Raw genomic sequence first — 22,063 nt, forward strand, 5'->3', positions numbered from 1 at the left:
AACAATTGAAAGAAAAAACGGGATCCCTTGGAACAAGACCTTCGGAACAAGAAACTAGCAGATATGGAATACGCAGATGATATCTGTTTCGTAACGAACACAATAGATGATATGAAGAGCATATTAAGGAAGCTAGAGGTAAAATCGGCAGAAGTTAAAATCAACACAAACAAGACAGTAGATATGAGAATAGGAGTATCTAACTGTGACAAACTATACATCAACCAACAAGAAATAAAACAGGTTCAAGAATTTTGCTACCTAGGCAGTATAATCAGTGCAAAAGGTGGAGCTCAAGCAGAGATCAAACAGATTAGCCAAAATACTAAAATAAGGCTATTTAATAGTAACGTGAAAACTGTGCTACTTTATGGGAGTGAAACATGGGCAATAACTGACGGAAATGTAAATAAAATCCAAGTTTTTGTAAATAGATGTCTACGTAAAATTCTAAAGGTATATTGGTCCAATACCATAACAAATGTAGCACTATGGAGGAAAACCAAACAAGAACCCATCAGAACAACAATAAAGAGGAAAAGATGGAACTGGCTGGGACACACCCTGAGGAAAAAAATGCAGACAACAAGCACTCAAATGGAGTGCAGTAGGACGAAGAAGCATAGGACGCCCGACCAAAACATGGAGGAGTACCATTGAAGAAGACTACAAAAGTATGAAGAAAACCTGGGGGGAAATAGAGGGGAATGGAGAAGTTTCGTGGATGACCTATCCTCCTTCACGGAGTAACATGGAAATAACAAAAGACTACCTTGACGTCGATATAATCGCAAGGTTTTTGTCAGAGCCTTCTTTCAGTCGTGGCATATTCTTAATAATTATTAAAATTATTATTAGTATGTGCAAGTTCAGACAAATTTGACAGTTACCAGGATTGTGTTAGCCAAATATGCACTTTTTATGAAATTAAAGTGATATTTTATCGTAATTTGGATTAAAAAACAAAACTTGTGTTTTCACTTACTTTTCTATTATTTTTTTTTACATAAATCATATTTATTCCAATTTTAATTATACAGGGAGTTAATTACTATACAAAAAAGGTTTTCGCGAATTACAGCCAGATTCTAATAAATAAGACACGATCGTAAATGTACGGCAATAAAATGAAGCAAACTAGATAATTCAAAAAATATCTATATAACCCTTTCCATGACCGTACGGAGTATTTTAGGCATTTTTAGATACCCCAGACACAGCATTGTTTTTATAACTTTTCAAAAAAAATTTATTTTTGGGGTACCTTTTTTACCCCGCACGGCCTGCTGCGTATTGAAATCATACGCGTATATTCCTGTTGTAGGCCAGCCAAATATGGAAACAATATTCTGTTTTTAAATTACTGTTGGATTAAAGTAATCTTAGTTTTATTAAATTACTTTAGTTCATCTTAATAGTAGTAATTACTTTGCGTTGTGGTACGTATGTGTGTATTTCGGAGAAAATTGCGCAACGTAAATATTATACTTAAGAGGTCTATACAGGGTGTTTCATTAATAATTGTCCATATAGTAACTAGAGAAACCTTAGCACAAAATACGAAGATTTAACCCAAAACACTTAAATAAAATGTGGTTCCTTACTGAGTTACAGGGTGTTTTATCTAAAAATTTAAAAACTATTTTTGCTCAGCATTTTAAAACTATTCGACGTATCCTGTTCATACTTGGCAGAAAGTATAGGTACTGTACAAGGTACTAAATTATGTTAAACAAACGTTTCTGGTTATTATCAGAGGCGTACGACAGGGGTAAGTGAATGGTTGACCCTTTCCAAATTCTACGCCACTGGCGAAATTGCTATTATAGTTCAATTTTTGGATTCTCCAATACTTTCTATGAAAATATTATGCTCTTCATTCGTAGCGATAAAGTTATTAGTTTTCGAGATCTTTGAAGTTAAAAATGAAACGACACGGTTATTTTGATAAATGTATTGTGTCTCTTCATTTTTAATTTCAAATATCTCGAAAACTAGTCATTTTATCGTTACGAATGAAAAGTATATTATTTACATAAAAAGTATTGCAAAATCAAAAAATTACACTAAAATAGCAATTTCGTCAGTGGCGTAGAATTTGGGAAGGGTTAACCAGCCACTATCCCCTGTTGTACGCCTCTGGTAGTCGCTAGAAACGTTCGTTTATCTTAATTTAGTAGGGCGTACAGTATAATGAAGTATATGAATCATATCATAAATTAATCAAAATAACTGTGCCGTTTCATATTTAACTTATCTTAAAATATCTTGAAAACTAATGACTTTATCGTTACCAATAAAGAGTACATTATTTACGTAAAAAGTATTGGAGAATCTAAAAATGGCACATTAATATAGTAATTCCTCCAGTGGCGTAGAATTTGAGAAGGGTCAACCATTCACCATCCCCTGTCGTACGCCTCTGGTAGTAGCTATAAACGTTTGTTTATCATAATTTAGTAGGGTGTCTAGTAGGCGCACTTTCTGCTAAGTATGAAAAGGATACGTTGAATAGTCTTAAAATGCTGAGCAAAAATAATTTTTAAATTTTTAGATAAAACACCCTGTAACTCAGTAAGGAACCACATTTTATTTAAGTGTTTTGGGTTAAATCTTCGTATTTTGTGCTAAGGTTTCTTCAGTTGCTATATGGACAATTATTAATGAAACACCCTGTATACAGTACCTATGGTGCAAATGAAAGGAATAAATTTGTTATTTCGTAAACCGATGACTTTAAGGAAAAATCCCGAAGCAGGTCGATTTTTATTTTTAAATTATAATATTTTGGCATATATGTCATACTAGTGACGTCATCCATCTGGGCGTGATGACGTAATCGATGATTTTTTTAAATAAGAAGAGGGGTCGTGTGCTAGCTCATTTGAAAGGTCATTCAATTCTCTATTCAGTAATATGATTGATTCGATCGTCGACCACGATGGTAAGCGGTTCGAACAGTGAACCTCCTGACAAGTGTAAATTTTGTGCTAAATTTACTTCAACAAATGACATTAAATGTTTGGGTAATACCTGTGATGTTGTTCTGCACGTCAAGTGTTTTGATGCAATTTCGAGAGTTGTATTTGTCGATAAAAACTTGTTCTATTGTCGTAATTGTTCTGTTAACACGTTGACGGACAACAACGTCTGTAGACGTCTAATTTCCATTAATGTAGCTTATACATTTGACGCAGTGTCCGTCAACGTGTTAATAAAGGACATTGTTCTGCTCCAATGTGTGATGAGTTATCATGTGAAAAAGTTGTGTTGGAGAATGAGATTGAATGTCTGTCACGAGAAAGGGAAGTTTTAAAGAAGTACGTTTCTGAATTGGAATACACAAATAAACTGCTTAAATCAAAAACGACGGCCAGCCTATATACAGAAAACCTATTTCTATTACCACTTTGTACAAAGCTGGTGACACCTCCAACACGACGTTGAAACGCTCAAACTTAACTTTTGTTACTATTTTTATATCATCTTCATGTACGTTGAGATCCTTTAGCGAACGACTCCACGGGCGAGAAATTGACGTTAGCAGTAGCCGTAAAACGAACTTAAGGTTCCACGGAACGGAATAGGAATAGCCGAACTGAACCGACTACGCACAAGTCCTGTAGTCGGTACAGTTCGGCTATTCCTATTCCGTTCCGCGGAACCTTAAGTTCGTTTTACGGCAACTGCTAGCGTCAATTTCTCGCCCGTGGAGCCGTAGGCTAAAAGTAGTAAGGTCTTGCAAAAATCTTGTTTTTTCCAGAGAGGCAGCATTTACGCCACGAATCATTAATCTCGAATTTAACTTCTTTAGTTCAGTAACAGAATAAGTACATATTTTAATTGTTGAGTAAGGCACTCTTTTAATTTTTCTAAAGACATTGCGTTGCTACAGTTAATCAAAACTCCATTTTTTACCAACTTAGTACTATCGACAGTAGCTTTTGTAGAAGAAAGATTAATTTTCGATTTAATATCGCTATCTACCTATACGTTAGCAATATTTTGGTTCGTTGACCTTGACCTTACAAGCAAAACAGAATCACAGCCAGTTTTGTTTACTTTCAAGGCACCCGAGTAACTTTTTGCTGGCCTATCACTAATTGGCAAAAATGAGCTGGTAGAATTAGAAGGTTGTACTTGAAAATCGTCACTTACAAATGTTATGTTAGTGAACACTTTAATATTGTAAAATGTTTTAAATGTAGCAAAGCTGGTCACCAGAAAAAATATTGTCGTAGTAATTTAGTATGTCCGAAATGTTCTGAATCTCATGAAATGAAAGATTGTACCAGTCAGACTATGTGTTGTAATAATTGTAAAAAGTTAAACTTAAGATACACACTTAATTTAGATACAGTTCATGTTGCAAACAGTTCAGTTTGTGGTTATTTAGTAGGTAAAATTGAGCAACTTAAAACTAGAATTCAGTATGTCTAACAAAAAGCTAAAATTGGCTCATTTTAATACACGTTCTTTGTTTCCAAAATTTAACGTTTTCTTAGATCTAGTACATGATCACAACTTTGATATTGTTTGCCTGTCCGAAACTTGGTTGACTTCGGATATCTCAGATCAGAGTGTATACATTCCGGGTTTTAAAATAATTCGTTCATTATCGATAAGACCGTGGTTGAAGAGGTGGTGGAATCGCTGTTTTTGTACGTGATTCAATAATTTCAAAGTCAGAACTTGCTGACCTTCCTTGTCCATTAGGTATCTAACAAATGTGGATTTCTGTGAAAATACAGAAAACAACATTGTTAGTCGGTGTTATATATAGAACTGAGGCCTGCAGGATGCTAAATTTTATACAGTATTGTGATGATACCCTTTCTCACATAGTACCTCAATTTAATAATATTATTTTAACTGGTGATATCAATGCTGATCAGCTAGTAGATAATCAAATAAATTATTGTTTTCAGTCTTATAATTTTGTTCAGTTAGTATCGGAACCTACGCGCATAACTAACAGGTCACAAACACCGCTCGATGTTATTTATACAAATAAAAGTGAACTCATTAGACATTCAGGCGTTTTAGATCATGAGCTATCTGACCATAGAGCAGTGTACTGTGAATTTGATTTAGATATTAATCACAAAACAAATTTTTTAAAGATATAATAGGTTTGTTCGTAGAACGATCAGCAACCGTTGCCAACCATCAGACGCATGCGCGTTCGTAGTCTACGAACGCTAACTGTTAACTGCGCAACGCTAACTGTTCACTGCGCATGCGTCTGATGGTTGGCAACGGTTGCTGATCGATTGGATCGTACTACGAACAAACCTATAGAAATTACAAAAACTTTTCAATATTTTCTTTTAACGCAGATCTGGAAAAAATGTCATGGGATAATATATACCTACTGTAGGAAAATTTTATAGATAATAAAATTCGAATTTTCAATGATATGTTAGTTTCGCTGTTTGACAAACATGCTCCCTATGTTGAATCAAGAATTACAAAGCCACCTGCTCCGTGACTAACACCCACAATACAGAATATGATGAAAACTCGTAATGCTGCTTTAGCCAAATATAAGAAAACTAAAAACGTCGTAGACTATAGTTACTATAAAGATCTTCGAAACGCAATTTCTAACGCAGTCCGGAGAAGAGTGGTTATTTAAATTATCGGTCTGCTTCTTCGAATAAAAAAGATCTTTGGAAAGCTATCAAGTTATTAAAAATTGTAAATAAACCAGTTATAGAGATCCCTCAGGAGATTAATGATCCTATCTCTATAAATAATTATTTTACATCTGTTTTTAGCCCTGTAAATTGTTGTCCTGAGACAACCCAATGGTATCAGTCAAATATTTTCGACCCAGATATTATTTTCTCGTTTAAAATGGCCACTGTTGATGAGAATAAATCACTAATATTAAGGTTAAAATCGGACGATCTTGGATGTGATAATATTTCTGCAAAGATGCTACAACTCTCCCTTTCTAGTACTGCTCCTTATATTACGCATATTATAAATTGTTGTCTGGAGGTAGGTTATTTTCCGGACATTTGGAAATACGCTTTGGTAAAACCACTACCCAAATCAAATAAACCTGATTCACTGAAACCTGAATCACTTGAACGATCCTGCTTCTTGACTTAACAGATAATATACTTCGATCAGTTGATGAAGGAAAAGCAACCTCAGTCATCTTGCTTGATTTTTCTAAAGCCTTCGACACTATTGATCACACTCTTCTGTGTGCTGAATTGAAATATTTTGGATTTGATGATACCTTTTACAGTTTTTCAAATTTTATTTGGTAAATCGTTATCAAAAGGTCACAATCGATAATAATTCATCAGAATTTGCATCTGTCACTTCAGGGGTATCTCAAGGTTCGGTTCTTGGTCCTCTTCTTTTTTCAATATATATTTCCGACCTGTATAAATCTTTAAATAATTTGAAATTGCACTCTTTTGCAGACGACACACAACTGTATTTCTCTTTTGAACCTAACTCTGTAAATCAAGCGTCACAAAAAATAAATCAGGATTTGGAAGCTATTTGTACTTATTCCACTAACATAATCTTAAACTAAATGCTAAAAAATGTAATTCTTTGTTATATTGTTCAAAAAATTATAAAGCCACTGTTCAGGATAACTTAAAACTAATTATAAAAAATGAACCTCTAAAAAATGTTGATAGTTGTAGGAACTTAGGAGTCATATATGACTGTACGCTACGATTTCAAGAGCACGTCACCCTTTTTCGAAAAAAGTGCTATTTAGTTATGCGTCAACTGTATAGAAGTAAAGGCATTTTAAACTTTAAATTGCGTAAGTTACTTTGTGAAACTATGGTAATGACAATTCTTAATTATGGGCTCTTGGTATTTTATCCTTGCTTAGATCAAGTTACGAAATTAAGGTTGGAAAAAATTCAAAATAATTGTTGCAGATTTGTCTTTGGCATAAGAAAATATGATCGTGTATCATGCAAAATAAAAGAACTTCAATGGTTAACCATAGATAATTTATACAAAAATATCACCTCGCCTCTTTGATATATCGAATTATTTCGTCGTCAAATTCTATTTACTTAAGGAACAAATTAGTATTTCGTGGATATGCTCATAATCTGGATCTGAGATATCCTCATAGTCTTATGCTGCCAAGATATATACTAGCTATTTTTACTTACAATGATGTTTTAGTGTTTAATAGTTTTACAATAAATTTAAGAGGTAAATCTCTTGATTTCATGAAGCGGCATTATAAGAAATTTTTACTACAATCGCAGTAACATTATTATTATACAGGGTGTCCCGAAAAGATTGGTCATAAATTATACCACAGATTCTGGGGTCAAAAATAGGTTGATTGAACCTCACTTACCTATATACAATAGTGCACACAAAAAAAGTTATAGCTCCTTGAAGTTAAAAAATGAAAATCGATTTTTTTTCATATATCGAAAACTCTTAGAGGTTTTTTTATTGAAAATGGACTTGTGGCATTCTTATGGCAGTAACATCTTAAAAAAAATTAAAGTGAAATTTGTGCACCCCATAAAAAATTTATGGGGATTTTGTTCCCTTAAATCCCCCACACTTTTGTGTACGTTCCAATTAAACTATTTTTGTGGCACGATTAGTTAAACACAATGTTTTTAAATCTTTTTTGCCTCTTAGTACTTTTTCGATAAGACAGTGTTTATCGAGATATTTTGAATATTTGTCGAATCCACCACATATTTGTATATGGTTAAGTTAGATTATAGAGACCTGTTAATAGGGCTTTTCATCGATTGTCATTTGTTTCGAGTTTCCGTCATGTGTCACATAATATTAATATATCGTCATACGTCTTTGGTTTGTATCATTGGTTATATCAATAACGTATGACGTAGATATATTATTATTATGTGACACATGACAGAAGCTCGAAACAAATGACTGTGAATGAAAAGCTCTATAATCCGAAAATTTATTTATAATTTACATTAATAGGTATATTTTGAAAAAGAAGCCACATCTCGACAAAAGGTGACTTATCAAAAAAAGATTAAGAGGCAAAAAAGTTTTAAAAACACTCTGCTTAACTAATACCACAATAATAGTTTAATTGGAACGTACACAAACATTTGGGGGGTTTAAAGGAACAAAACTCACATCAAATTTTTATGTAAATATATTAAAAAAAAGCCGCATCTCGCTAAAAACTGGCTTTTAGAATAAATACTAAGAGGTAAAAAGTTTTAAAAACGTTGTGTTTAACTAATGATACCACAATAATGAAATAATTGGAACGTAAACAAAAGTTTGGGGGGTTTAAGGGAACAAAACCCCCATAAAATTTTTATGAAAATTTCACTATAATTTTGTTTTAAGATGTTCTTGCTATAAGAATGATACATGTCCATTTTCAATAAAAATGTCTAATGGTTTTCGATATATTGAAAAAAATCGATTTTCATTTTATAACTTCAAAGGGCTGTAACCTTTTTTATGAGCACATTTGTACTAAGGTAAGTTAGGTTCAATCGAACCATTTTTGACCCCAGAATGTGTGGTATAATTTATGACTAATCTTTTCGGGACACCCTGTATAGTATATTGTTGTCGTTATTGTTACCGTTATTTTTGTTTTTATTTATCATTCATATCTATATCACATAACATCACAAATTATTTTTTTTGTATTATTTTTCTGGTAGCAACATGACTATTTCTATCATTTCAATATTATGTTATTATTTATGTCAAATTATAAATCACTTTATTTCAAATTATTTCAAACTAACTAGATGACTTGAATGCAGGTGTATCTCCCAAAAATTTTCGTACACTTCTGGCCGTCGCGAGTAGTACAGCTTTCTGCATGGTCTTATAAAAAGATGTTCATTCAGACCCAGCAATTTATTATTATTATTAGCCAGATTTAGCCATACGGCTCACACTCTCTCTAAGGGGAAACTTGACTCATCCCAGATACCTACGGTATCAAAAGGATTGAGCTCTGGTGGGACTCTTTCCGTGTTATCGAGCCCTAGGTGACTTGGTATGCAGGTGTATCTTCCAAAAAATTTCGTACACATCTGGCAGTTGCGAGTAGTACAGCTTTCTGCATGGTCTTGTAAAGATGTTCATTTAGACCCAGCTTTTTTATGCTTTCGAGGAGGTTCTTCGGAATGACTCCAGTAGTAGACATAATAATAGGTATCGTCTGGATACTTTGTATTCTCCATTGTCTTCGTATTTGAATTTCCAAATCTCTGTACTTGGCGGTCTTTTCAGTAAATTTACTGCGTAAATTATTGTTGTTAGGTATCGCCACATCAATTAGTGTTGTTTGTCTTGTTAATTTATTAACTAGTACGAGATCTGGTCTATTATGGGCCACTGTTTGGTCTGTGAGCACAGTACGGTCCCAGTATAGCTTGTAGTTGCCATCCGCAAGCATACTCTCAGGGACGTATTGATAATATGGGAGATGGTCCGTTTGGAGAAGTCCCAGCTTGATTGCTATCTCTTGATGAAGGATTTTTCCAACTGCATCATGCCGTTCCTTGTATTCAGTTGCAGCAAATGCCTGGCAGCCCCCTGTAAGATGTTGGATGGTTTCTTGGGTTTGACATCCATATCGGCATTTGTCGTTTTGGACCTGAGGGTCTTTGATGATATATTTCAGGTAATTTTTGGTTGGTATAACTTGATCCTGAATGGCCAGTAATGAACCCTCCGTTTCAGGTAACATCTTTCCTGATGTCGACCAATACTTCGACGCTGTATTGTCGACATAGTCTTGGCTCATTGGGATGTCGCCGTGCAGAGGTTTATCCATCCATGTGCGCATTTTTTCGTCTTTAGTGAGGTGGTTTATGCGCATTTCCGGTTCCCTCAGTTTGATCGGTGTTGTGTTATCAACTGTACAAATAGCGCGATGTAGAGTAGATGTCTCAGCTTGCATCTGAAAATAAGTTCTTAAATTAGCAATTTGTTTGTCTAATTGCTCACCTATATCCATAAGTCCTCTTCCTCCTAGATTCCTATGGATGGTGTTTTTGTGTCTTTGTGAGGTGCGTTCTTACTTTTCGCCGAAGATTTTCTATGTCCGTTTTTGTCCACTTAACGGGACAATTCTTAAACGAATAGCTAAGCGCGGAACATGCGTAGGTGTTTAGTGCCTTAAACAAATTTCTACTATTAAGGTGTGAGCGAAGCAGCTGTTTTACCCTTCTTATAAACTCAGTAGTTATCTCTGTTTGCATTTGTTTATGGTCAAATCTCCGCGCTTGTTTTACTCCAAGATATTTATACATATCGTTTTCACCCATGGCCTCGATGTTCTGGCCATTTTGCATATCGAATCCTCCGCGCCTGTACTTTTTCTTTGACTATATTTAAAATACGGCACTTGTCTAGTCCGAAGTGCATGCTAATATCATTAGAAAAAGTTTCTAGTTTTTAGCATCTCATCGAGTTGGTTTCGAGTGGAAGCCATTAATTTCAAATCATCCGTATACAATTAATGATTAAGCTTCGCCACCACATTGTTGTTATTTTTGATGCTAAAACCTGCGTCTGTGGAGTTCAATAGCTAAGATAGTGGGTTCACAGCTAGACAGAACCACAGTGCACGCAACGAATCTCCTTGAAACAGGCCCCGGCTGATTGCGATATTTTCAGTTTCGATGTTATTTTCACCAGGTATTTGAAGGTGAATTCTAGTCTTCCACTTCGTCATTATATACTCTAAAAAGGTCACTATATTATCATCGACTTTATATATTCTCAATATATCTATAAGCCATTCATGCGGCACTGAATCAAAGGCCTTCTTGTAATCAATGAAGGCAGTAAAAAGATTCCTCTTTTTGGAATATGCCTGGTTAGAAATGACCGAGTCGATGACGAGTTGTTCTTTGCAATCCATGGAACCCTTAGCGCATCCTTTCTGTTGAGGCTCTATGATATTGTTCAGAGCACAGTGTTGGTAGATACGCCGGCCTACACAGGATGTGACCAATTTATACAAAGTTGGAAGACAAGTAATTGGGCGGTATTTGGCTGGATCTTGGGTGTTATTTTGATCCTTCGGAATTAAATAAGTGGTTCCCTGAGTTAGGAATGATGGTATATCCTGCGGATTAGAAATATCATGATTAATTAGTGTTGATAAGCATTCATGAACACTCCAAAACTTCTTGAGCCAAAAGTTTTGAACTCCGTCTGGTCCAGGAGATTTCCAGTTATGAAGCTCTTTGATGGTATTTGAGACTTCTTCAGTAGTGAAGGGTTCGTAAAGGGTCGTAATGTAGTGTTGGCAGTTCTGTGTCGTATCTTCTATCCATCCAGCATTGTTGTTAAGAGCAGCTGGCGTGGAAAGTTGATTTCCCCAATACTCATGAATTTCTTCTTGGCTTGGGTAAGTCTTATCGACACGTTCTACAGTGGAATTGAGTTTTCGATAGAACGCCTTTTCAGAACTTTCAAAAAGAGCATTGTCGCTTTTGCGGTTGTTACTAACTTTGTACCTCCTTAGTCGTCCTGAATAAACGGAGAGCTTTTGTTTTAATGTATCCAGACACTGATGGGCTGTGTTATTTTCTGGATCATATCTTGAGTGTCTTGCGGTAGTCAGCATTATTTCTTCAGCTTTTCTGATGACTTTTCTACTTGTTACACCTCGTATGTATTCTGTGACTATACCAATATCCCTACGTAATAATTCGATCTTTCCGAGCAGTCTTTTTCCCAGGGTGCAATTCTGTTACCAGTTCTTTCGTTATTAGTAACCCGTCGTGTTCTGATGTTAACGCCCATTACATTAGCAATTGCTGTAGCTGCACAGTAGATTAGCATATGCAAATATTCCAACGTGTGAGCTTCTACGACATAGTTGGGTAGGACTTCAGTGTTCACAATTTGTAACAGCGCACCTAGTTTCTTACAAGAGTTTATTCGTGCTAGCGGTGGTCTGCTAAGTGGGTTTGTTCCATTAAACTCTTGTACGGCACGAGCCATTTCGTTTGATCTGATACTCTTGTCACCTTGTAATAGAAGCGCAAAATGTTTTCATTAATGGACACAGTCCATTTCATGCGCTGCCTCGGTCGTCCCGCTTGAGTGAGCGCCGGCTGATGATCCAGCGCAGCACCTTCGGCGGGTGGAGCTCTTGTTGTTATTTGGCTCGCTTGTGGTTGTGGTTGGGCTGTAGCTGATTGTATGACAGGGGTCCGCCTCCTCAACACCCTGCCACCGACGTCCCGCATGCTGTCACGTCCAGCGCCGGCTCCAGACGTGCCCTGGAGATCCCCAGGCATCGATCCTAAACATAAATTATTTATCTCCATTCTCATGGGTGTGCATTTTATACCTACTGCCAGGTGTCAGTTTTTGTTCCACGGCAAGAAGTATCCCTGCTACTCTCTGGGTACTGGCGCTACGAATACCCAGAAAGCATCTCCCATTCGTAGGGGGGCGCGCCTGATAGAAGAACTGACAAAAAACTCCCACAGGTTATTATTATTATCCAGATTTAGCCATACGGCTCACACTCCCTCTAAGGGGAAAAGTGACTCATCCCAGATACCTACGGTATCAAAAGGATTGAGCTCTGGTGGGACTCTTTCCGTGTTATCGAGCCCTAGGTGACTTGGTATGCAGGTGTATCTCCCAAAATATGATATATAAATATGCCAAAATATCATAATTTAAAAATTTCCTTGAAGTCGCCGGTTTACGAAATAATTAATTTATTCCTTTCATTTGCACTATACCATACTGTATGTAGGTAAAAATATTATAAATAATAAATATAACAATTATTATAAATGTATAAATATTATACTACTGAAATTAGCACAAAACGCCTTTTGGTTAGCGAACCCTGTTAAACCAATTCAAACCTACCATTGATAAATAGGGCTTTTCATTCACAGTCATTTGTTTTGAGCTTCTGTCATATGTCGTATAATCCGTGTATATTTATATTATACACAGATTATACAACTTATGACAGAAGCTCGAAACAAATGACAATCGATGAAAAGCCCTGTTGTTATAGAAAAATCATGCAATCAAATTTTATATCAGAATGAAAATTTTAATCAAGGAATCATTTTAATTAAATAGGTACATTAAAAACAATATTTTTATCCTAATAAAATAAGTTCACCTTCATAACAGCAAAAAGTGGCAGATTATACAGTACGTAAATCGTTCAGCTGGACATAGGAAATATACATTGAGAGAATTGTGGCAACTGCGCTAACCTGTGTTAGTTGAAGCTTCTGTTCGAATATGAGTTTTTGGTGAAATAGAGCTGTTAGAACAAATAGAATGAGTGAGTTTTGAAGCAAGGCTGTCCATAAATAAATCAAAAACAAAGTTTATGATTAACGAGTTGAGATTAACATTTTACTTTAATTTTTAAAACATTTTTTATTTAAAAACTAATTTCAAAACTAAACAGTTTCCTATTTAACATATCTCTGTTTCCCATTCCCTTACGCCCCAAATATTTAGCTAATACATTGTCATATTTTGACGTTTATTTGTGTCAGTCGAATAAACTGAAGAAGAAGAAAAAATGAGTTGTCAATTTTGACGTTAATGTCCCTTAATGATAACAACCATATTGTCATCGAGAGAGCTCAGATGCTGCAAGTAATGCAATGTATGTATGTTTTTATGTATCTAAATATACAGGGTGTCCCGAAAAGATTGGTCACAAATTATACCACAGATTCTGGGGTCAAAAATAGGTTGATTGAATCTCACTTACCCATATACAATAGTGCACACAAAAAAAGTTACAGCCCTTTGAAGTTACAAAATGAAAATCGATTTTTTTTTCATATTATATCGAAAAAAAAGTTACTATATGGACAATTATTAATGAAACACCCTGTATAGTTAAGTACGATTGTAGATACCTGTTAATATCTAAAATTTTATTTATAATTTACATTTTTAAGTATGTTTTGAAGAAGAAGCCACATATCGATAAAAGGTGACTTATCAAAAAAGACTAAGAGCCAAAAAACTTTTAAAAACACTGTGTTTAACTAATGGTACCACAATAATAGTTTAATTGGAACGTACACAAACATTTGGGGGGCTTAAAGGAACAAAACCCCCATCAAATTTTCATGTAAATATATTAAAAAAGAAGCCGCATCTCGATAAAGACTGGCTTATCGAAAAAATGCTAAGAGGCAAAAAAAAAATTAAAAACGTTGTGTTTAATGGTACCATAATGATGAATTAATTGGAACGTACACAAAAGTTTGGGAGGGTTTAAGGGAACAAAACCCCCTTAAAATTTTTATGGGGTGGACAAATTTCACTATAATTTTGTTTAAAGATGGTTCTGCCATGAGAATGATACATGTCCATTTTCAATAAAAAATATCTAATAGTTTTCGATATATTGAAAAAAATCGATTTTCATTTTGTAACTTCAAAGGGCTGTAACTTTTATGATGAGCACATTTGTACCAAGGTAAGTTAGATTCAATCAAACTATTTTTGACCCCAGAATGTGTGGTATAATTTATGACCAATCTTTTCGGGACACCCTGTATACAATATATGTTCCCTATGTCCAGCTGAACGATTTACGTAGGTTAAATCGACTAATATAGTAAACGACAATTATAATACGTTTTGTCGACAATTATAATACGTTTTGTCGTTCATATTTTAAAAGACTCACATTTTAATGACTGACGTTAAATATACACACTTCTCCATCAATTCGATACCATGATGTTGAAATACGATATCAAAATGTAAAAGAGGCACAAACTGAATGCAGACATTCAGTGACGTCGTATCAGGCTGGTTGCTGTTCATGGGTAATCAACTTTGTATTTATACGCCCCCTGTCACGCATAATAATGATAAAATAACGAATGGCAATTATTAACTGTGTAAAAAGATTAATAGGGTGCGTAACGTTAAGTTTTTATAGATATCGAGCTAAGATAGAAACGGCAGCTGTTACGAGATAGTAGACAATTTATAGTAATGTTGTAACATTCCAAAAGACATTTAATGAGAGAGCAGAGTAAGAAAAGATAAGTATTTTTAAATTTGGCCTATATTATTGTTGTTTGAATAACTTGTACAATTTTATTGAAAAATTGTTTAAGAATTACCTTTTGGTCTTTTTAATCTAACACCTGTTAAATTTTCGAGATTTTTAATTGTTAAATATTCGTAACAAATATATAGTTAATATCAAGTATTCTATACATATATGTACAATAATTGAGAAAAGTGTCACTATTTTGGTTCAATAAATCTTTCTGTGAACTATATTGATTTTTATTTTTTATTATTAATATTAACCAAATTCTTATATAGTTAAAACAAATATTTAACGCTTGTCAACAGAGAACCGCTGGAAAAATCAATTTATCGATGATACTTAACCGCTAGGCGATGTTAACAAGTTGCCTACTTTGATTCATTATCCAATATAATTGAAATTAATTCATGAGAGTGAAAAACCAGACGAACACCTTAACACACTATTACAACCACTGCTAGGAGTCTTTTATTACTGAAGATACAAGAAGACTTTAAGTTTAGGAGTACCTAACTCAGAACACATCACTTGATGTGTACCTATATATATGTATATGTATACTACTTCTCAATATCATTATTAATACGACAATAAGTTAACAGACTATTACAACTACTACTAGGAGCCTTTTGTAACTGAACCAATATCATTTCTCAATATCACGTCAACTAAAATTTTGTAAAATTTGTCTGATCTCCAGTTACATAGTGAAGAACTAAATGCAGTTATCGAAAAAGAAGGAGGAATACAATCAGTTAACGAAGAAGAAACACATGCTTCTAAAGAAGTAGCGAATTTAAGTAAATGTCAAAGCAGCCTTCTATTGAACTTAATATCTAAACAAAGAAGCCAAGACAGAGGCAAGAAACCTAGTATACAACCGAAAACAAAAAAAAATAATAATAAAAACGTACAACTTTGATTGGTGCGAAGAAAGGTTTGATTATCCAGTAGAATCGCTTTCTGAGAATTTTACAGTGCCGGGAAAAACTTCCACTCCGTTGGAATAGTTTGAAGCGCGCCACGCACGGCGAGCTAAGCTATAATATATACAGATTTATTCGCGCTGCATACTCCGAACGTATCCTAATTTTTCCCAAGATATAAGTTTTGTTGGTGGAGACATTGATCCAAATTTACGATGTATGTCTTTGTACTCACTAATAATGCTCAAAAAATTACGGGATCTGGATTGTAATGCATTTTTTTTATAATTCTCATATCAAAGTTCCGCGTGAAGTTAGGCATATTGATGACAGTTGATTGGCAGTTCACCAACGGCAGGCGAGCATTCACGAATATCCTATGTATATCTCGAATATGCCTACCCGAGCGATATATTTTGCAGATATTTTGACGCGATGGCAGCGCCACGTGGTAGAATGAAGAAATATTAATGAAAGCAGTCGTGTTGACGGATGTCATTGTCATTTCATCCAAGAATGCAAGGAAAAAAAATTTGAAACCTATGTGAAAATGTTTGGAAGCTACCCCCAAACGAGAAAAGTCTTAAGTTAACCTTAAATTTTGTAACACTTTTCCCCCTCTATCTACAGAAAAACAAGAAGAAGGACAAGGACCACATAGGACCAAAGAAAAAAAAATAGATCTGAAGTTCGACACCTGGTTGTGCATTGCCTTGAGCAAGACGCGCATAACCAATAACATGTACTGGGCAAATGATTATAAAAAAAATCGAAACCCAAAAAAAAAGGAAGAAGAAGAAGAAGAAGAAGGAAAAAAAATTTAAATTTCAATGTATAATTTTTATTTTCGCCTAATTTTTAAGGGATCAAAAGACGCAAACAAAACATCTTTATACGTATATTCAAAGAATAATTTCTATTAAGCAAACCTTAGTCAATACAGGTAATAGTGACAAATTAAAATGTGTTCCTCCTTATAATTTTTAAGATCATAAGATTAAACACCAAAAATTATGAATTTTCAGAAAAATGTTAACATTTTGTTAATTATTTCTATATTACGTGATTATTTACTTTATTTATGGTACAACAATTTTTACCCATTATTTTAATGAGTAAGATTAAATAAAGCACATCATGTTTTCAAAAATGTTTATGCCTACAAAATTTTCAAATTTTTTCTAGCCTTCAAGTTTAATAATTTGTATCACAACTTACGCTGTAAATAAAGGGATGTAACAATTTATGATCTAGTCCATTAATTAACTACATTTCTTTAATTACTAAAAATATGTAGGTAAAAAAGTATCATCTTCCTCCATAATTACTGTTTTTAAATAACTTTCTATGTTGTTCTGGATATTATTAAAATGAATTATAATGGTATCATCAGCAAATAATTTTATCTTACTTCTAAATGTAGTAGCGATAATGAATTTATGCAAATAAAAAATAGTACAATAAGAACTGATCCCTCAGGTATTTGCATTGGGGTTTATAAATTTTACTTGAATAATTTTCTCTGTCATATCATACAGGGTGTCCAGAAAAGATTGGTCGGTCATAAATTATACCACACATTCCGGGGTCAAAAATAGTTTGATTGCACCTAACTTACCTTAAGTACCTACAAATGCGCTCATAAAAAAATTTACAGCCCTTTGAAGTTACAAAATGAAAATCGTTTTTTTTTTCAATATATCGAAAATTATTAGAGATTTTTTATTGAAAATGGACATGGGGCATTCTTATGGCAGGAACATCTTAAAATAAAATTATATAGGTAGTGAAATTTGTCCAGCCCATAAACATTTTATGGGGGTTTTGTTCCCTTAAGCCCCCCCCCCCAACTTTTGTGTACGTTCCATTTAATTCATTATTGTGGTACCATTAGTTAAACAATGTTTCTAAAACTTTTTTGCCTCTTAGTATTTTTTACATAAGCCAGTTTTTATCGGGATGCGGCTTCTTTTTTAAGATGTTTACATAAAAAATTTATGGGCGTTTTGTTCCATTAAGCCCCCAAATCTTTATGTACGTTCCAATTATACTATTATTGTGGTACCATTAGATAAACACAGTATTACAACTGTTTTGCCTCTTAGTCTTTTTTTGATAAGTCACCTTTTATCAAGATGTAACTTTTTTTCAAAATATACCAAATGATGTAAATTATAAATAAATTTTCAGATTATTAACAGCTCTCTATAATCGTACTTAATCATATACAAATATGTGGCGGATTCAACAAATATTCAAAATATCTCGATAAACACTAGCTTATCCAAAAAATACTAGGAGGCAAAAAAATTTTAAAAATATTGTGTTTACCTAATAGTGCAACAATAATAATTTAATTGGAACATACACAAAAGTTTGGGGGGTTTAAGGGAACAAAACCCCTTATATTTTTATGGGGTGCACAAATTTCACTTTAATGTTTTTAAGATGTTGCTGCTATAAGAATGCCACATGTCCATTTTCAATAAAGAATCTCCTGAGCTTTCGATATATGAAAAAAATTGATTTTCAGTTTGTAACTTCAAAGGGTTGTAACTTTTTGTGTGTGCACTATTGTATATAGATAAGTGAGGTTCAATCAACCTATTTTTGACCCCAGAATCTGTAATATAATTTATGACCAATCTTTTCGGGACACCCTGTATAATTTTGAAAAAATGCAAGTAATTTCCTCTTATTTCAAAGCTACTTTGATTTGACTTTTATTGATTAAGGTAATTCAATAAGTTGACTTTCCTTTTATTGTTTTTGTCAATCGATCAAACAGTTTATCCCTAGTAAAGGCTATAGCGGGATAAGATGGTCAAAAATGCATGTTTTCGATTAAGGATATAAAATTATGCCCTCATGCAAATTTTTAGCTTCCCAGAGGTCCTAAAACGTCTTAAATCGAGAAAAGAAGAATTTTTAGGTTTTATTTTTTTGTGAGCGCAATTTTACTTTAAAAAATCTGAAAAAATTCAAGAGGTTGTATCTTTTGAATACAAAACAACCTAATTTTTTTCAGATTTTTGTAATGAAAAATGAGCCCAGGAAAATTAATGAAATTTTCAAAAAATTTTTAGGTTATGATAATATGATTTGGCCAACTTTTAAATAGTATTTTTTGTGTACTTTTTGCCGTTCTTTTAAACAGCAGAGGCGAAATTTTTAATACCTGAGCGGAAAGAACGAAAAAATCGAAAAAACCGTTTTTGGTTGTCTCGAGATGCATCTCGGGACAGCCAATTTTAGGATTTAGGATCCTGACTACAACAACTAAAAAAAAAAATTGTGAATTTTATCATAAAATTTGGTATGTGGGGTTATAATAATATTTGGAACAACTTTTCCAAATAACTTTTATCGATATCTGTAACGCGAAGCACATCGAATCGCATATCGAAAACTCACCCTGTTTGTAGAAGGCCGCGTTTAAAATTTAAAGTTCAGTTGACTATTTTAAAAATTGTGAACCATCAACCTGTATGACTGTGCAAAATTTCAAATCTGTATATATTTTCATAGCCGAAACTTAGGGATGTCTTCATCTTAAATGCGACACACTGTATCTTATTAATTCGATCATTTATTACAACTAATACAGTCGTATTTTTTATAGATTCAAAATATACAATGAGAATACTGACTAATTCACTAATTTTATCATAAAAAGTTCAAATTGATTGCATTGAAATATTGAACCAATTAATGCGTATTAATATAATATTATTATAATTATTATTATAATATTTATAATAGAGTGAGTTTTATGTATAAACATTCTCAAGTATCTCGGAAACGACTTGCACGTTTTTCATAGGTTTTGGTGGGTAGGGGTTTTCTAATGCAGCCGATATTACAGTGATAATTACATTGTTGTCAGATTTTCCGTTTTCCTGGAAATCTAATGAAATTTCTTATTTCAAATAGAACACCCTGTATATTTTTTGCGTTTCAAAGTCCTAAATATATACTGATTATTTTTTATGTTATATTCTCTATACCTAAATACCATAGTTTCGGAGTTATTGCTACATTGATTAAAAAAAAAATTAAAGAAATTATAAAAATCAATTTTTTCGGCCAGTGTAGACATTATTTTACGTTCTTTGGATCATTGGGAACAAAAAAAGGTCTTTTGTAATTTTTCTCCAAAGTTAATCGTTTTCGAGTTATAAACAATTTAAAACTGAAAAAAATCGAATAATGACGATTTTCAAGGTTCAAAAACAAAAATAAAAACCATTATTTTTGAAACTGCGGAGTACCCAAAACCCTTCTTCCAGGGGCTCGCTATAAAATTTTTTGGCACGTTTTATTCTAAAACATTGCTTTTTAAATGTTAATGAAGCGCATGTGAGAGGACGGGTTGAATAACATAAAAAACAATATTTTAGAATGAAACTAGCTCAAATAATTACTAATTGGTAACTGATAAAATAAGGCTTAGCTAGAAATTCTATAATTGGCAGTTTCAAAAATAATATTTTTGATTTGTGTTTTTAACCTTGAAAATCGTAATTATTCGATTTCCTATCAGTTTTAAATTATTTATAACTCGAAAACGATTAACTTTATAGAAAAATTACACGAGAACTTTTTTGTTCCCAATGGTCCAAAGAACGTAAAATATTGTCTACGCAGGCCGAAAAGATTGATTTTTATAATTTGTTTAAAAAGTTTTTTTTAAATAAATGTAGCAATAACTCCGAAATTATGGCCTTTAGGTATAGGGAATATAACATGGAAAATAATCAGTATTTCTTAAGGACTTCAAAACACAAAAAATATACAGGGTGTTCTATTTGAAATAAGAAAGTTAATTAGGTTTTCAGAAAAACTGAAGATCTGACAACAATATAAGTATTACTATAATATCGGCCACATTAGAAAACCCCAAACCACCACAATCCATAAAAATCGTGCAAGCCATTTCCGAGATAATTGAGGGTTTCCATACATAAAACTCACTAAGTATATTATATTATTATTACACATAATTATATAAACATTCTTTTTTATTAATACACAATTAATAATTGGTTCAATACTTCAATGCAATCAATTTGTCAGTACCTTGATTGTATATTTTGAATCTATAAATAATACGACTATATTAGTTGCAATAAATTATCAAATTGATAAGATACAGTGTGTCGCATTTAAGATGAAGACACCTCTATGTTTCGGCTATAAAAATATATACAGATTTGAAGTTTTGCACAGTCATACAGGGTGATGGTTCACAATTTTTAAAATAGTCAACTGAACTTTTAAACGCGGCCTTCTACAAACAGGCTGAATTTTCGATATGCGATTCGATTTGCTTCGCGCTACAGATATCGATAAAAGTTATTTGGAAAAGTTGTTCCAAATATTATTATAACCCCACATACCAAATTTTATGACAAAATTCACAATTTAAGTTTTTTTTCAGTTGTTGTAGTCAGGATCCTAAATCCTAAAATTGGCTGTCCCGAGATGCATCTCGAGACAGCCAAAAACGGTTTTTTTGATTTTTTCGTTCTTTCCGCTCAGATATTAAAAATTCTGCTTCTGTCATTTAAAAGAACGGCAAAAAGTACACAAAAAACTATTATTTAAAAGTTGGCCAAATCATATCATAACCTAAAAATTTTTTGAAAATTTCATTAATTTTTCTGGGCTCATTTTTCATTACAAAAATCTGAAAAAAATTAGGTTGTTTTGTATTCAAAAGATACAACCTCTTGCATTTTTTCAGATTTTTTAAAGTAAAATTGCGCTCACAAAAAAATAAAACCTAAAAATTCTTCTTTTCTCGATTTAAGACGTTTTAGGACCTCTGGGAAGCTAAAAATTTGCATGAGGGCATAATTTTATATCCTTAATCGAAAACATGCATTTTTGACCATCTTATCCCGCTATAGCCTTTACTAGGGATAAACTGTTTGATCGATTGACAAAAACAATAAAAGGAAAGTCAACTTATTGAATTACCTTAATCAATAAAAGTCAAATCAAAGTAGCTTTGAAATAAGAGGAAATTACTTGCATTTTTTCAAAATTATACAGGGTGTCCCGAAAAGATTGG

General features: G+C 33.2%; 1 protein-coding gene across 3 annotated transcripts in view; it reads left to right on the top strand.

Moving 5' to 3' along the window:
* Positions 1-15,288, top strand: part of LOC126878907 (retinoic acid receptor RXR-alpha-B) — a 281,711-nt gene extending 266,423 nt beyond the window's left edge. For all 3 annotated transcript variants that reach the window (XM_050641800.1, XM_050641798.1, XM_050641799.1), the window contains exon 9: positions 1-15,288. This exon is cut by the window's left edge and continues 13,155 nt beyond it. The gene's annotated coding sequence lies outside the window, so the exon portion shown is untranslated.
* The last annotated feature ends 6,775 nt before the right edge of the window (positions 15,289-22,063 follow it).

This window comes from Diabrotica virgifera, chromosome 1 (assembly GCF_917563875.1).
Source record: "Diabrotica virgifera virgifera chromosome 1, PGI_DIABVI_V3a".
Classification (NCBI taxonomy): domain Eukaryota; kingdom Metazoa; phylum Arthropoda; class Insecta; order Coleoptera; family Chrysomelidae; genus Diabrotica; species Diabrotica virgifera.